The following is an 11,808-nucleotide window of genomic DNA, read 5'->3' on the forward strand; positions in this document are numbered from 1 at the left end:
CCCTCTGGCTGACTCCCAGAGCTACAATGTTACAGTGATTACTTCCCATGCATCAGTTTAGCATGTCCACATAATTCTTCCACTAAGTGCAATGTTGACATTCTAAAGAGAAGCATTACTCAAAGCTTTTGCATTATTATATTATCTAAATTCCAATACTTTATTAAATTAATGTTATTATTATTTATATAATGCATTTTAATGTTTGGGGGATTGTTAGGGAATAAAAGGTTTTGAACCATAGGGCTCTAAGACCAAATCTTACTTACTTATATTAATTCTTACCAAAATAATAATCTTTCTGAAAGGTTTTTGTTTTAGATGTGTTTTTCCATTCTGAAACTTTGAATGTGGATACTTTTACCATCCAATATTATCATAGTTTTTGTGAAAAAGGTCTTCTACCTTTCCTAAATAGAAAGTTCATAATGTTAGAATAAAATCAGTCCTTAAAATCTCCACTGAATTTAGACTTATTTAAAAACTTTAAAAAGCTCTACATTGACTTGTTTTTTTCTCATCTGACAAATAACTGACAAAAATTTCACCCATGACTGCTCAAGAAAATCTTATAAATGTGTAAAGGGAGAGCTTCCAACCCCAAGAGGTCTAGAGTTGTCCAATTCATGAATCAATATCTTCAAATAAACTCTTTAAATTAAAAAAAAAAGAGATGGGGGGGATATTTACTTTGATTCTCAAAATAGACTCCAGAGATGATGTGCTTATTTATAATTGTAGAGAAAAAAAAAAACACAACCATAATCAATTTCATCGTCTATTTGTAGAAAAAGTATGAATAACCAAAAATAATTCATCCAATTTCTTTCCCTGATGATTGTTGTTCCTAAACTGACTATCGTCCTAAAATATCTTCCCCAGATCTATTATTAGGAGATAGTTTTCCAAGTGCTTTCACAAGTTTCTGCTTTAACTTTGGCTTAAAAAAATAAATAGGCCAGCAAGCGGCTCACATCTGTAATCCTAGAACTCTGAGAGGCCGAGGTAGATGGCTTGAGCTCAGGAGTTAAGAGATCAGCCTGAGCAAGAGTGAGACCCCCATTTTTACTAAAAACAGAAAAACTCAGGCAGGAGGGTCACTTGAGCCCAGGAGTTGGAGGTTGCTGTGAGCTATGATGATGCCATAGCACTCTACTCAGTGTGACAGAGTAAAACTCTTAAAAAATAAATAAATAAATAAAAACGTAACTGTATTTTTGCTGTTTTTTATTTCATTTTTCAAAATTCATCTAAAAAACCAATACTGCCTTAAAATGTAGTGATCTAAAAATGAAACCTACCTCTATTTATGGGTTGTACTTGTAACAAATCACTTAAACCAGTGATTTAAATCAAATAACTTCACCTGTTACTTTTCTTTAATGCATTAAAAGCTAAAATGTATATTTGTTTATACATATTTGCATTTTATGTTAAATGTAATTTTATACTAATTTTGTATCAAAGAGGAATTTAAAGGCATTTGGGATATATTCAGAATAAGAATGATGAAATGATCATATGGTTTAAAACAATCTTTAGAAGCTGTGTCTAATGGCAGAAATCAAGACTTTATCCTTCCTACTAGGAATTGTATCGAAAGAATTTAATGAGACTATTTTTTTTACATTTCTCATTGCTATGAAATTTGAGAATGTGTGCTCTTACATCTAATTCTACTTTTAGCCCAGCTTCATATGACCTTGTACCTAGTGCAAGAGCTCAGGACAGTTTTTCTGTAACATAAGATTAGAATATTCTAATCTAGATCTATTGTGGGCAGTGGAGATCTCAATTTAAGAAGCGGACACAGGAAACAAAGCAGCTGGTTTGAAATATTTATGTTCTGTACTCTCCCAGAAGAATATTTCAATTTCAAACAACTTGCACTGTTTGTTAGGGCAGAGACTTATGAGGAGCTCGTGGCGCAGGATGGGGAAAGATTTCTCTTATCAGGAGTATAATAGAAATATAAAAATTTTATTTTATTAGGCAGAGAGAGAGAGAGAGAAAAAAAACAGGGAGGGAGTGGTGGTCAGAGGAAGAGAGAAGGTGCTGGTAGCCCCAGGCCCCCCAGCTCTGCCCAGGAAGCAGAGTGGTGTTTTTAAAGGATAAAAAGTGTTTGTTTGTTTTTTCTCTGCAGCAGCAGACTGATAACAACGGGTTTGAGGTGTCAGGGAGTTGACTTCCCCCTTTTCTCTTTCCTTTAGAGGTAGGGTTTGTCCTAGGGATGTAGTTTTGACAGGAAGTGAGGTAAAAGGCTGTAGCTGGGTGCTCACACCCCTACTGCCCACTTCGGGTTCCTTAAGGCTGAGAAAACTCTTCAGATAACAAGTTAGGCCATAAGTATTTTAATTAAACAGAACAAAGAGGGTAGTTGTGTTGTGAGTTTTCTCTACAGAAGGGCAGTTTTCTGCTGTTCATTTCCCTTACTTTCTGTTTGATAGTTTATTTTCCTCTGTTAGCTAGGTTATTAGTAAGGCCACCTTTCACTGTTGTCCAGTGAGACATTCACTCAATAAGCTTTTGAGCGTTGTCTAGGCTGTGCACTGTCAGGAAAGAGAGTTGCAAAGATGAATGTCAGAGGCTCTGTCCTGATGTATCACTAGCTAGTAAAAACTAATAATGGCAACAGAGTGAGCTATGAAAGCATTGAAAGTGAAGCAAATTATCTGTGCTTAGGAAAGCATGGGAAGGCATCAAAGAGAACAAAGAGGCAGCTTAGAGGTGGTATGCGTGGGACTGGACCAACACCAACAAAGGTGGAGAGGAAAGTTTTGAACAGAAATAGAATACTGCCTCCTCATAGAGCTCAAGGTGATTTGCTCAGAACAGGTTATATAGTACCTAATTCTGTGCATCTTTCCTTCATTGCACTTAACTGCAGTGTGTATGTTTAGATTTGCTTTTGTGACCATTTAATGATGCTAGACTGAAAGTTCCTTGAGGACAGAGGGGATCATCCACGTCCATTTTTCTTTACTACTGTATACTTCCTAGTAATTACACATACAGACGAAGAATAAACTTGTTGAAATCGAAAAGTAGATGGGAAAGTTCTCAACATAGTGAGTATAATTTATCCACAGTTCCATGAATCTGTGAAAAGTATTCCTTAATAGTCCTTTCCGGCTGGGCGTGGTGGCACACGCCTGTTGTCGAGGCCTAGGCGGATGGATTGCCTAAGACCAGCAGAAGACCAGAGTGACAAAAAAAGAGTCCCCGTCTCTACAAAAAAAAAAAAAAAAAGCCAGGCATTGTGGCAGGCGCCTGTAATCCCAGCTACTTGGGAGGCAAAGGGCAAGAGAATCGCTAAAGAAAGAAAAAACGAACAAAAATCTTCAAACTAAGATAAGTGAAAGCCAGCTGAAATTGAAAGCAAAAATAAATAAATTAAGAAAAAAATAGTCCTTTCCCCACAGGAGCATGTTCTATTGTTTGAGAGGAGATAATTCATTGAACTATTCTGTGGCCAGGTTTAACTATTTCCCTCTTCTCTTCCCCCATTGGATGAATCATCCCTTTGCCCTGATTGGAACTTTTTATTCACTGATTCAGTCTCTTTGATTACTTGATACACTACGAATATCTTCTGATAACCAGAAAAATCAATTGAAGGAAGTTGGGGATGTTTTATTTTTTTCTTCGCTAGTGATTTATACAGCCCTGCGGACCCTTGTCCATCTGTTGCAAGCTATATGGTTTGTGGATGACAAAGGTCTCACTTACATTTCCCCTGACTTTATACTAATACCATTCTAATGTAGTAGACGTAAGAAAACATGTTTGCACTTTGAGAAGAAACTGGGGTTTGAGAGCTTGTGGATTATCGCTGGAAAAAGAAATCTTTAAAGACATTCCTAGATATGCCCTCAGAATTGTTCGCCCTTAAGTTCTACCCCAGTCTCGCGGCCTAAAGCATATTCACAGTTGCAAAAATTACAGATGCCTAAAGGACCCCACCCCTAGCGTCCCGGAGGCGTCAGTAAACACAGAGATAGCTTTTTCAGCAGCACACCCAGCGAGGGTGTAGAAGAATGTATCCACCATCTTGGTTGTGGTTATCGCAGCGCACTGATTGCCGTCACTCAGCCCTGGTGCGCAAGCGTATTAGGAGTACGCTGCCTCCTTTCCCGTGCACGCGCTCGAAGCCCGCAACTCTCGCGAGAGAAGCGAGATTTATTCCTACGTACCGGGCCGTGCTGCTTATGGCGGCGCTGGAGAGGGGGCGCTGAGCTGTTGGGGTGAGTACGACCTCGGGGTCCAATTGAGGGTAGCAAGAGGCTAAGCTAAGGGCGGATGAGAAGACCAAGACTAACGGGAAAGACTTCTGAGTCAAGGTGGGCACCCTTAGAGCTCCGAATAGAGAAGATCGCACCCTGAAAGTCCCTACTTCGGGCTTTTTCATCCATCCCTTGTTCAACCGTCTGAGCCCCACGTCAGGCCGTAGACCGAAGCGAGGAGTTGAGGCCAGCGGGGCGCGCGTGGTAGTAGTGGTGGTGGTGACTAAAGTGGGGGGAGGGAGCGAAAATGGAGGTCCGACCGCAGCCAAGATGGAGGCAGAGGGTGCGGGGCTCGGGCGCGGAGGCTGCCGGGAGCTGTAGTCTGGTCGCTTCCTCTTCTGCGGCTTGGCGGGGGAAACGGGAACTACAAGTCCCGGCGGGCGGGGCGAGGGGGGTGGTGGCGCGGTCCTTTGTGTGAGGCTGGAAGAGCCGGAGACAGAGGCGAGGGCCCTACTGTGACTCTGGACCTTATAGTTTCCTGGCTGTCATCTGCTTGGGGATCTGACTACGAGTACCAGAGCGCAGTGCGGCAGTGGCGCCTTCTTTGTGTATGGACCGAGACCCCACTCCTTAGAGGGGAAGTGCTTAGAAACGCTTCCTTTCTCTAGCCACATCTGGCACAGTAGTGCTGTGGGACTGGCATCCTTGCTTCCAGGCCCCTAGAGTTAGTGCTTAACCAGTTTTCTGCTTTCGTCCCCTCCCCCCTTGAGCTTCTCGAGAAAGGGAACTAGGTCGTAATCCTTTAGGCACGTGGCTCTCACCCCTCTGTCTTGGGGAAAGGGCGTGCGCTGTGATAATAAAGTGGTGTCTTCCCTACCACCTAACCTGGCTCTTACGGTGCCAGCGGCTGGCCTACATTGTGCAACGACTTGGCTTCGTCATTCTATGAAGGGTTAGTTTTTTAGAACCTCCAGTCAGAGACATTGTCGAGGTTTTTACCATGCAGTGTTTTATCAGTGTGAAATCGTACTGCCACGGTTCTTTTGCTTTAAGATTTTCCCTCAAACACCCAGATGGCTGCTCACAGGTGAGACACGGAAAGGTCGGTCCCTAAATAGGCTTCACTATGCAAAAAAAGTTGGGCAAATTCTTATTTTGCACCATGAATAGAAGAATGTGATTTTTAAACAGTTGGAGACGGAGCGGAGCGAGGATGCTTAAAAGCACTGTAATAATTACATCTGTTTCTTCTTTTGAGAGACTTAAATTGAGTTGAATTTTTAAGTTGAGTTGAATTGTGGGTTCTGGCCGAGACTGGCAGTCCTTAGCCAGAACCACCAACCTACTGTTGAAAATGTAAGTTCCAAATCAGAGCCCACTAATACAAGCTATTCTATACTGAGCAATTTTCATTTAAAGTTACTAGAAGGCAAAACAGTCTCATACATTAAGAGGAAATATACTACATACTTGAGTGTTCTTTTGGTACTAACAAATAATGAGTATCCTTGGTGTGGGTGAGGAGGGGGTTTACATACTTGAATAGGTAATATACCTGATTCCTAAAACCAGATAAATATTCGACCTTGTTTCTATTTCCTGTTAGCCCCAGGACCGAAATACAAGGATGGTAGTAGTTTGAGTGGTTTTGCAGCTGCTCTGGATGTTTACCATCGTGATGAGTATTTATAGCAGCTGAGTTGAAAAGTATTTGAGGCACAGAAGATAAGTTTTCCCTTTTTGTAAATAAGTTCTGACTTAACAAGTGTAACCTTTGTGTAAGAGTATAGTTGAAAAATCTGGTAAATACCTTAGCAAATCAAAATTAATTTGAAAGATAACATGCAGTCCTTTGTCCTACTGGTTTTACACATATACATAGAAAACCCATGATGTAGAGGCCATTCTTTATTTTAAATTGTGCTAAAATATATGTAACATAAAATTTACTGTTTATCCTTTAAGTGTATAATTCAATGGCCTTGAGAACATGCATGTTGTATGAGTGTCAGTAGTTGAAGGTAGATAAGATAGTGTCAACGAAGGTAGTTGAAACATGGAAACTACTTTTGCATAGATTTTTGAGGAGTTGAATTTTAGGACTATAATGCAAAATGAAATAAAAATGTTAATCTTGTTAAAATAAAGAATCAATGTGCTTTCTTAGCTTTATATTTTCAAAACATAAAGAGGAAACCACTTTGAAATCGTGGCCCCAGACTGTCTTATGGAGAGCTGTTAAAAGGCTTAGGATTTTCCATAATATTGGAAGAGGTACAGCTAGAAAGATTTTAATTCCTTCTTGCAAAGTTTAATAGCTAGAATTTCTTTGTTTTTATTTTTTGGGTTTTGTTTTTTTGTTTGTTTGTTTGTTTTTGCAGTTTTTGGCTAGGGCTGGGTTTGAACCCACCACCTCCAAGCATATGGGGCGGGTGCCCTACTCCTTGAGCCACAGGCGCTGCCCAGAATTTCTTAAATGGTGAAACTGCTGTGGTGAGAGTGACTTGCAATTAAATGCTTTCTGCCCGATCAGAATTTTAGAAATTCCTTTATCTTGATTAGAAAATTTCCTACTTGCATGTGTGAATGCCTAGTTAAAAACATCTCTTTTTATGCTGAGATAAAACATTAGTGTATAGTTGAAATAAACTAATCAGCAGTTTCCTCACATTGCACATGTAGGCTGTCTGTTGGTTTGTAGCCCCAGCCAGTACAATTATTTGCACTTTTCCTTCTCCCTTTTAGTACTGTAAGCTTCTACTATGACAAAGTTCTGTGTGAGGTACTGCCTACATTTTAGCCACATGTGGCTTTTGGGCACTTGATGTGTTAACTAGTCTGAATTGAAAGGTGCTATAATTGTAAAATTACATAGGATTTCCAGGAATGTAAAAATCTAAGTTTTTAGACTGATTACCTATGGACAGTAACATTTTGGATACACTGGGTTGAATAAGACATTTAATTAAAATTAATTTCATCTGTTTTGATTTATGATTACTAGAAATTTGACTTTATGATTACTAGAAATTTTAAATTACATATGTGGCTTACTTACCACTGTATTACTGCTAGACAGTGTTGGTCTGTTTTCTGATGTGTCTGGAGAACTACTTCAGCATCTTCCACTGGCATTTGTCCTAATTCAAAGTATTAGTGTCTGTGTAAGCAGTTAAGTGATAGATAATTTTAAATATATCAGTGGCCGTTGAGGTAATTAACAACCCAGCCTGATTGTTACTACCAAGCATGTAGAAGATAGTTGTATCAATTTGATATTCTTTCATTTCCATTCAACAGGTGATGACTTGGATTGTCTTAATTTGGTTACTTATCTAAACTTTATCATTTACCTTAGATCCCAAAGTAAAAGTGTGTTAAAACCTGTTAGGTACTTCAGTTATATAAGATATACTTGAAATTAAGTTTAATACATCAAGAAACATGAACTGTGAAGTTCAGGCAAGAAGCAAGATTGTTACTTGTAATCAGCTTCTTAAGTGTGGCATTCAGTGAAATGTCAGACCATAGAGAATCTTTTCAACCTGTTGCTACCCATTTGGGTCTTTGTTTTTCCTCTTGAAGAAGGTACTTACTCCTTGGGGGAAGTTAGGTAGAGAGATATTTGTAGACTAGTTTAGCCTTTCATTAACATTCTCCCCCAAGTGGATGCTATACAAACATTCAAAATAATTTGTCAGAATGTTAACACTAGTGTGATATGTTTTTGTTGCTGGGACAGATTCATGTATTCACCTGGGGTTGAATGCTTTGGAGTTATAGCTCCCAACAACTTCAAACTCTTGAACTCAAGCGATCCTCTTGTCTCAGCCTCAAGTAGCTACAAAGACGGGTGCTTGCCACAACACCTGGCTAGTTTTTCTGTTTGTAGAGATGAGGTCTCACTTTGCTCCGGCTGGTCTCAAACTCCTGAGCTTAGGTAATCCTCCGGCCTTGGCTTCCCAGAATTTAGGATTACAGTCATGAGCCACGATGCTGAGCCATCTTTTTATTTTAGATGGATTACTTCCACATGAATGTATTAGTTTGGCATATATTAATTTAGTGCCTACAATATGCCTTGCTTCTGTTAGGCCTTTGAAGTAAAGCAGTGAGGAGGGGGCAGTAAATAAAACAGGTGGTGGTAATTTTAAGACAGGTGATGGTAGGGAATAACCATTTGGATTCAGTTCAAGTAAAGGAATAAGCTTTACTGAAACAACATGATAGTTGATAATAATGATACTGTTTTCATGCTGAGCAAATGAAGAAGGTGATTACTTAGGAATCAGGGGGATTCTTTGATTCATATTTAAGTTATCTCCTAGTTTTTTGATTAGTGCTCTAGATTTTGTGTGACTTACATTTCTAGTTGTTGAAGAGAGGAAGAGAAATGCGCTTAACTTCAGAGTTAAGACAAAATAACTCCAGTGACTGTTAATCCGTCACGAGTGGATAAGGAATTGTATTAAAATCCTAATACCTTGAAGACCTTCAATAAGTATTAATTTGATTGGAAAATACTTAGTTAACTATAGGAATCTCATAGCTGTGAAGATACTAATTCAGCCACTCTCAATTATTCATGATTTTTTGGTGGTTTTGTTTGAGCATTTCTTTTTTTGTTTTTTTGTTCGAGCTTTTCTTGATCCTAATATGGCCTCTTAGTGCCCAGGACTGGCCCTGGAGTACTCCATAGTTTAGATTCTGTAAGTCTCATATTTGTGTTACTGCATGACAGGCTTGATAGTTCTCAATACAACACCCTAAGATTGAATTAATCCAGTTCGAGATTTTTAAGATAAATTGTTTTTCCTGGTACACACAATTTTGTCTTTATTCTTGAGTTGAGTTCATAAATAGACCTAAGTTATTAAGGTAAAATCATACACCGGTATTTTTTAAAGAAGATGCTGTTATTTTTTTGATTGGATAAGTAAGACTTCATACAGTTAGAATTGGTAGGACTGGAGGCACTTGAATTGTGTCCTTTTTACATATTATGGATTAACTATCTTTTTACTGTATTTCTGCTTTGTGGTGGTTTATAGCAGCACTTGGTTAGGTGCTAAAAGAGGCTGTCATAAATAAATAAATTACTTTGGGCCGGGTGTAGTGGGTCATGCCTATAATCTGAGCACTCTTTTATGCCCGGACAGGTGGATTGCTTGAGCTCAGGAGTTGGAGACCAGCCTGAGCTAGAGCGAGACCCTGTCTCTAAAATAGATAGGCATTGTGGTGGGCACCTGTAGTCCCACCTGCTCTGGAGGCAAGAGAATCATTTGAGCCCTAGAGTTTGAGGTTGCTGTGAGCTATGACTTCATGGTACTCTACAGAGGGCGACATAGTGAGATTCTGTCTCAAAAAAAAAAAAAGGGAAATAAATGACTTTACCTCTCAGAAATTTGAAATATAATTGGAGAAACAGGATACATAAACATGAAATAAAGCATGGGAATGATTTGATACCAAAAGGATTGATGCAGGCAGTGGATGCTATTGCCCCACTTAGTGAGAATTAAGAATGTGATGTGGATCAGCGGCCAGGGCACCAGCCACGTACACCAGAGCTGGCAGGTTCAAATCCAGCCCGGGCCTGCCAAATAACAATGACAACTACAACCAAAAAATAGGTGGGCGTTGTGGCAGGCACCTGTAGTCCCAGCTACTTGGGAGGCTGAGGCAAGACAATCGCTTGAGCCCAAGAATTTGAAGTTGCTGTGAGCTTTGATGCCATAGCACTTTACCCAGGATGACAGCTTGAGACTGTCTCCAAAAAAAAAAAAAAAAAAAAAAAAAAGAAGGTGGTAACGCATTTCTGCTGGAATAGTCAAGGAAGACTTTTTTGTCATCTTGAAGATAGAACAATTTATATATATATATGGGTTTTTTTGTTTTTAGTTTTTGGCTGGGGCTGCGTTTGAACCCAGCACCTCCAGCATATGGGGACAGCGCCCTACTCCTTTGAGCCACAGGCTCTGCCCCAACAATTAAATTTTTTGTATGGGAAGACCTATATGACCAAAAGTGGCTGGCTACTCCTGAGAGTTGCATCTAAGGATTGGGGGAAGGAATGAACCTATCTAGAAGAACTAGAAAGCAGAAGAAAATAAAGACAGAAAGGTATAAAAGAGATGTTAACACAGACTGCTTGTCTCTTTAGGGTAGGGGGAAGTAAAGACAATATACCAATATAGGGACTTACAGTGTTAATTAAATTTAGAATCTGTATGTGTGAGAATTTTTAAGGTTGGTCAGGTGTTAGGGTTGGATGGGTAGTCAGGGTTAAGAACCTCCCATTTAGGGTCCTGGAAAAATAACTGAAGATGTTAGAGGAAATGACATGAAATTGGAATTTTTAGTGGTGTCAGTCTGGTGGTCTTGTGTGACAGAAAATGGAAAGGATAACACTGGAAATTGGGGTATCAGATATCTGGGCTAAAATATGTCTTTGAGAGACAAAAGATACTTTGAAGCAGATATTAATACAGTTTCCATCCTTGGGTATGGATCTGGGAAGGAAAGAATCAACATAATTAAAGAAGTGGTCAGTCAGTAATATAACTCAAGCCAGTTACATTACTCTGTGTGGGAACTGGGCATAAGTGGGTTTTTTTGTTTGATTTTTAAAACAGTCTGACTCTGGTGTCCAGTGGCATCATCACAGCTCACTGCAATGTCAAACTCCTGCCCAGAAGTGATATTTCTGCCTCATCTTCCCTAGTAGCTGGGTCTACAGGCACGTGCCACTCTGCCCTGCTAATTTTTTTCAATTTTTTGTAGAGATAGGGTCTTGCCTCCCATAGTGCTAGAATTACAGGAGTGAGCCACCGTGTCTAACTGTCATTAAGTATTTTTTAATGCTTCCCAAGTGATTTGAGAACTGTTGCTGTTAGACGTGACCCATCTGGGTAATAAGAGAATGATCTAAATAAAGTTGAAAGATCAGACAAGTGTAACATTTGAAATTAGAAGTAAAAGGACGCCGTGGCTCATGCCTGTAATCCTAACACTCTGGGAGGCTCAGGCTAGTAGATTGCTTGAGCTCAGGAGTTTGAGACCAGCCTGAGCAAAAGCAAGACCTGGTCTCTACTAAAAATAGAAAAACTAGCTGGGCTTGTGACAGGTGCCAGTAGTCCCAGCTATTTGGGAAGCTGAAACTTGAGGATCACTTGAGCCTAGGAGTCTGAGGTTGCTGTGAGCTATGATGACGCCATGGCACTCATCCCCAGGGCAACCAAATATGACTGTCTTAAAATATATATATATATTTACTTATATTTTTATATATAAGTAAATATATATATTTACTTATATTTTACCTGTGGCTCAAAGAGTAAGGCACCGGCCCCATATACCAGAGATAGTGGGTTCATACCCAGCCCTGGCCAAAAACTGCCTCCCCCCCCCAAAAAAAAAATACACACACACACCCCTAAACCTATATGTATATATATAAAAGGTCATATAGAAAATGGCCAGATCAGTTCTTTTGTTTTTTGTTTTTTTTTGAGACAGAGCCTCAAGCTGTCCCCCTGGGTAGAGTGCCGTGGCATTACAGCTCACAGCAACCTCCAACTCCTGG

General features: G+C 39.7%; 1 protein-coding gene across 3 annotated transcripts in view; it reads left to right on the plus strand.

Moving 5' to 3' along the window:
* The first annotated feature begins 4,127 nt into the window (after positions 1–4,127).
* Positions 4,128–11,808, plus strand: part of CSDE1 (cold shock domain containing E1) — a 36,950-nt gene continuing 29,269 nt past the window's right edge. For all 3 annotated transcript variants that reach the window (XM_003793836.2, XM_003793835.2, XM_023515463.1), the window contains exon 1: positions 4,128–4,244. The gene's annotated coding sequence lies outside the window, so the exon portion shown is untranslated. The remainder of the gene's footprint in view (positions 4,245–11,808) is intronic.

Source organism: Otolemur garnettii, unplaced genomic scaffold (assembly GCF_000181295.1).
Source record: "Otolemur garnettii isolate 467f Iridium unplaced genomic scaffold, OtoGar3 scaffold00073, whole genome shotgun sequence".
Classification (NCBI taxonomy): Eukaryota; Metazoa; Chordata; class Mammalia; order Primates; family Galagidae; genus Otolemur; species Otolemur garnettii.